This window comes from Neophocaena asiaeorientalis, unplaced genomic scaffold, assembly GCF_003031525.2.
Source record: "Neophocaena asiaeorientalis asiaeorientalis breed wild unplaced genomic scaffold, Neophocaena_asiaeorientalis_V1.1 scaffold110, whole genome shotgun sequence".
Lineage (NCBI taxonomy): Eukaryota > Metazoa > Chordata > Mammalia > Artiodactyla > Phocoenidae > Neophocaena > Neophocaena asiaeorientalis.
The window spans coordinates 5900646-5906867 of NW_020175053.1; positions in this window are offsets into that span (position 1 = coordinate 5900646).

A 6222-nucleotide genomic window follows, 5' to 3' on the forward strand; every position below is an offset into this window, starting at 1 on the left:
TCATATTGTGAGGATATATTTGGTGAAAAGAAGCTCTTAATTTTAATATACAATTTACCAATGTTCTCCTTTATAGTTGGCATATTTTGTTTAAGAAGTCTTTGCATATTCCAACCAAGATCATGAAGATGTTCTTCTGTGTTTTCTTCTAAAATCTTTTTTGTTTTAACTTTCACTTTTAAATCAGAAATCTTACTGAATTTATTTTTGTTAATAAATTTATTTTTGTTAATATTTTGTTAATAGGATTTAAGGTAGAAGTTTTCTCTTACGGATTTCCAGTTGTCCCAGCATTATTTATTGAGAAAAACCATCCTTCTCTTACACCTTTGTCATGTAAAAGGTGATCATATATGTGTGAATTTGTTTCTGGACTCTATTCTGTTTCACTGATCAGTTCGTTTTTCCTTGTACCAGTACCACACCATTTTAATTGTATCTTTATAATGGATCTTATCAATAATAGAATACAAGGATAGCTTTAGCTTGCTAATTGAGTTAATTGAGCAAAGTGGAGAGTGGTACATGATGAATGCATAGAGAGAGGTAGGAGTGGGAGAAATCTGTTATTCTAAAGTCAGTAGAAAGCCGCAAGAGGATTATATGAATGAGGTCATTTATTCTATGTTTTTAAAAGATAGCCCTGATCCAGCAAGGATACAGAAGACTTGGAACAACCCTATCAACCAACTTAAACTAAATGTCATCTATAGAACACTTCGCCCAACAACAGCAAAATGTATATTCTTCTTAGGTGTACATGAAATATTCTCCAGAATAGACCATAGAACTAATATCAATACAATTAAAACCATACAAAGTATTTTTACTACCACAGTAGAATTTAATTAGAAGTCAATAGCAGAAGAAAATTTGGGAAATCCACAAATATTTGGAAATTAAACCAAAAAAGATTTTAATAACCTGTAGGTCAAAGAAGAAATCACAAGGAAGATCGGAAAATATTTTGCACTGAATGAAAATCAAAACACATCAGGATGTATGGGATGAAGCCAAAGCATTGCTCAGAGGAATATTTTTGGCTGTAAACACCTATATTGGGAAAGAAAACAAAGATCTCAAGTCAATAACCTAAGATTCCACTTAAATAATGAGGGGGTGGGAGAACTAAACCCAAAGTAAGAAGGATGGAAATAAAGATTAGAGGGGAAAATAAATGAAATAGAAAACAGAGAGACAATAGAGAATATCAGTGAAATAAATCCTTTATAAAGATCAACAAAATTGACACACTTGACCAAGAAAAAAAGAAAAGACAAGTTACCAAAATGAGGAATGAAGGGAATTTACTATCAAATTTACAATATATAAATGGATTATAAGGGAATAATATGAACAATTTTATGTCAACAAATCAGACAAATGAAATGGACCAATTCCTACAAAGACAAAAGGACCCCAAATACTGAAACACTCAAAAGAATTAGAGAATCTGAATAGTAAAGAACTTGAATTAATGCTTTAAAATCTTCCACAAAGAAAAACTCAGGCCCAGATGACTTCACTGGTGATTTCTATCAAATATTTAAAGAAGAAATAATGCCAGTCCTTCACAAACTCTTACAGAAAACAAAGGAGGGACTACCCTGGTGGTCCAGTGGTTAAGACTCTGAGCTCACAATGCAGGGGGCCTGGGTTCGATACCTGGTCAGGGAACTAGATCCCACATGCTGCAACGAAGATCCTGCATGCCACAACTAAGATCTGGTGGAGCCAAATAAATAAATAAATATTTTTTATAAAAAGAACACAGAGGAGGAGGGAATACTTCCCAGCTCATTCTTTGAGGCCAGTATTTCCCTGATACCACCCAAAGCCAGGAAAAGACATCACAAGAAAAGAAAACTACAGACCAATATCTCTTATGAATATAGAGATTAAAATCCTCAACAAAATACTAGCAAACAGAATCTAGCAGCATATAAAAAGGATTATACACCATGATTAAGTAGGATTTATTCCAGTGATGCAAGGAAGGTTTAATATCTGAAAATCAATATAACACCATTAATAGAATAAAGGAGAAAACAGCATGAAAATTTCAATAAAGTATTTTAAATCCAACATCCCTTCATGATAAAACTCTCAACAAACTTGGGATAGAAGGGAAACTTCACTGTGATCAAAAAGGCATCTACAAAAACCTACAGCTAACATCATGCTTGTTGAAAGAATATTGAGAATAAGGCACTGATGTCCACTCTTGCTACTTAGGTTCTAGCCAGTGTAATCATGCAAGAAAAAGAAATAAAAGGCGTTCAGATTGGAAAAGAATAAGTGAAACTGTCTTACTTGCAGGTAACTGTATATAGAAAATTCTAAAAACTCCATCAAAAAACTATGAGTTCAGCGAAGTTACATAATACATGATCAATGTACAAAAAACAGTTATATTTCTAGGTGCTAGTACTGAACAATTCAAAAATGATCTTAAGAAAAAAAATAATAAAATGCCTAGGAATAAATCTAACAAAAAAGTATAAGTTTTGTACACTGAAAACTATAAAATATTGCTGAGGGAAATTAAAGATCTAAGTAGGGCTTCCCTGGTGGTGCAGTGATTGAGAGTCCGCCTGCCGATGCAGGGGACACGGGTTCGTGCCCCGGTCTGGGAAGATCCCACATGTTGTGGAGCGGCTGGGCCCGTGAGCCATGGCCGCTGAGCCTGCGCGTCCGGAGCCTGTGCTCCGCAACGGGAGAGGCCACAACAGTGAGAGGCCCGCGTACCGAAACAAACAAACAAACAAAAACAAATAGTACACATGGAACTGGGACTTGAACTCAATGACGTGAATTTTGAATCATTCTCTTACCTCTCATGACTGTGCTTTTCTATCTGTAAAAGGAAGTTCTTGCCACTTCTAGACATATTCTATGAATTTACTTGATGAACATTTTAGCTTTATTGGTATTGGGACAATTTTCAATGTGTCCAACACTCTTGGGTTGGATATCATCAAAGAATCAGGAGAAAGGGAGCAGGAGAAAAGTTTCAGCGCTCTTCAGCAAGGGCTGCAAGGGGTCCTGCTTAAAGTCTGTATGACATCACAGTCTTGTTCAACAAACTCCAGACTGCTAGAACCTGTAGAAAATTGAAAAGGATTAAGTAGGGACAGATAAAATGAAGACTTTTAACAGATTTTAAGCTCATGGGATTTGTTATCTCAGATATAGTATAGCTTCTACTGACATAAAACTTTCTTAAAAAAATTAAATTAGGTACATTTATTAATATCCTAATGGAAACAAGGGACACTCACTGTTCTGAAGGGTATTCTTAATCTTTTGTGGGTCCTCCTGCCCTCTGCCCTCCTTATTTTCAGAGTTCTGAGGAACATGGTCGAAGTCTAACCTGAGACATTTGGGGATGTGACAAAAGATGTGCTTTCTCTGCACAAGGGTATATAGGTATTTAGGGGCTCTTAACATACTATCAAAAATTTTAATTGTAATACAGACTACACTTATGTGGATAAAGAAACATATATGTAGGGCTTCCCTGGTGGCGCAGTGGTTAAGAATCCACCTGCCAACGCAGAAGACGGGGGTTCGAGCCCTGGCCCGGAAAGATCCCACATTCCGCGGAGCAACTAAGCCCGCGAGCCACGGCTACTGAGCCTGCGCTCTAGAGCCAGCAAGCCGCAACTACTCCACGCGCCCGGAGCCCGTGCTCCGCAACAAGAGAAGCCACCACAATGAGAAGCCCACGCACTGCAAAGAAGAGTAGCCCCCACTCGCTGCAACTAGAGAAAGCCCACGTGCAGCAACAAAGACCCAACACAGCCAAAAATACATAAAAATAAAATAAATTTTTAAAAAGAGAAACATATATGTAGATTTGCAAAGAGGAGTTAACTGGATTCTTTTTTCAGCAATACTTTGCAAATAATAGATCTTAAATGTACAACACATGTTGGCAAAATAAATAACAGTTGTTGCTGTTTCTTCAATGATCATATTGTAATGTCAATGGGAGATTGTCACCCTGAGTGTGAGAATTTCTAGCTACAAACTGTTGCATGTGTAGCAAATAGGGATCTGCACAAAATAGATTTTAAAAATCACTAAATATACGTAAAGGAATAGCCAACTAAATATTCCATGTATAATTTCTCCTCCTTTATTTTAAAGGGAATATTTATGGAACCCACATATCTGTTTATTTTTTTGGCCGCAGTGCACAGCTTGCAGGATCTTACTTCCCAGACCAGGGATCGAACCTAGGCCCTGGCAGGGAAAGCCCTGAGCGCTAACCACTAGACAGCCAGGGAATTCCCTCAAAACCACATATCTTGAATCTGTATTTTTTGGTACTGTTCTCATTTTTCATAAAATTCACTAGAGGTCATTTGTGAAATATAAATTAAATTATATCATTATAGGTAATTTCAAATATGTAAAAGTATAATTCACAATAAGTTGTTTGTCAAACAATATATTTTAGCTTTGTAAATATGACCATGGTTGGTATACTACATATCAATCTTCATTTGAAGTTTGCAAAGATAGCCCAACTGTTAAAAATCTATTAATGTGATATACCACCTTAAGAAATTAAAGGAGGAAAAACTGATCATCTGATAGATGCTGAAAAAGCATTAAATAAAATTCAACATTGATTAGTGATTAAAAATTACTGTTAAGAAACTAGGCAGAAAAAGAACATTATTAACTTGATGAAAGGTAATTTTCAAAAAGTAAACTTATTGGTGAAATTTTTAAAAGCATTTCTATTAAAGTGAAGAAACGCGTAAGGAATCCCTCAATCTTTTCTTCTTTTTGCCTTTGTCCTGGAGGTTCTGCCAGAGAAATAAGAGGAGGAAAAGGGTATCATCATTCATTAGGTGAGAGGGAAGGACCAAAGAAGGATTTCTAGAGAATGGAGGACCAGAAGACACACTGTGGGTTTCACCTTCAAGCTGTGTCACAGGCTTTCTGGACACCTGCCCACAGCTGCCTTCCCTTTAACTCTGTGCTTTCTCTTCTGCTTCTTAAGCTCCTGTCCCTCCCCACACCTAATATCCAACCCATCACCCAGCCAGCTGTCCTGCTTGTGGCTTGCTTCTCCTTTCAGCAGCTCAGGGAAAACTCCGAGGGCCAAGAACTGCCTCATCCCGAGACAGCGTCCCTCACTGTGGATCCTGAGCATTTCAGCTCCATGCACCTGCAGACCTGGCCTCTTTCTCTCTTCCATCTCAGCAAGGACTTAGGATCAGAATTTGCTTCCTCTTTAAGCTTTATCTTTAGCTATTAAAAACATATGAACTTGCAATTTATGCTTCCTTTACCCTACTTGGGATGTTGCTTTTCGATATCTGGCATCTTTCCTGTGGATGATGGTAAGATGAAGTTCTCCAGTGATGTTATCTGCCTCTCAGACTCATCTGTGGAATGAGTTTAAGTGTTTTTCATCACTCCCTGGCTTGGGTCTCAATAATAGCACTGTCTTGAAGTATTGTTTTGGTCTTGGTTTCCCCCATAGTCCAAAAACATGGTGAACACACACACTCTTGACTTAGTCCACAAAATGCATATTGGGCTTGGGACGTCTTTTCATTTACTTCTGTGTTTGGACAGATACACAAGGATTGATTATATTTTCTACAAGCTTCACAGTTTTCCTCTGACCTTTGTTTATTCCTACGTAGGAACCAAATGGATTAAATTTTTACTTCCTCCTTTGAAATTTATTCTCCTAAAGCTTGAGGAGTTTTAACCAGGAAAATACTTTAAGGCCAGTGGGATACTGAGTTAGCAAAGAAGACTAACGGAGAAGGTTTCTTTATTATTGGAAACTCAACACTGGTTATTTGACGTTTATAATGTGCATCCTGCCTGCTTCCAGAAAGATCTGAGATGGCATACAATAAAGCAGGCAGGCAGAAGGGAAAGCAGGCAGGCAGGGATTCTGTGTGGCAGTCTGGGACAGGCAAATTCAGCTGCAGCAACTTAATGGCACCTTTGGCTTACAAAGGCCCTGTAGTTTATACACTGAGTACTTGTCCTAGTACTTTGGAAAGGCCACCCCAGTGATAGACTAGCTAGATATCTATAGAAGAACAACTTCTTCCTCAGCCCAGAGTTCTCATATGTGTATTGCTGTATGTGCTTTGTATCTTGTCTTTCTTTTTAGTAAATATTTTGTCTCTCTAGCTATAGAAATTGTACCTACAGCAAGGCACAAGGAACTGAGCTATTACA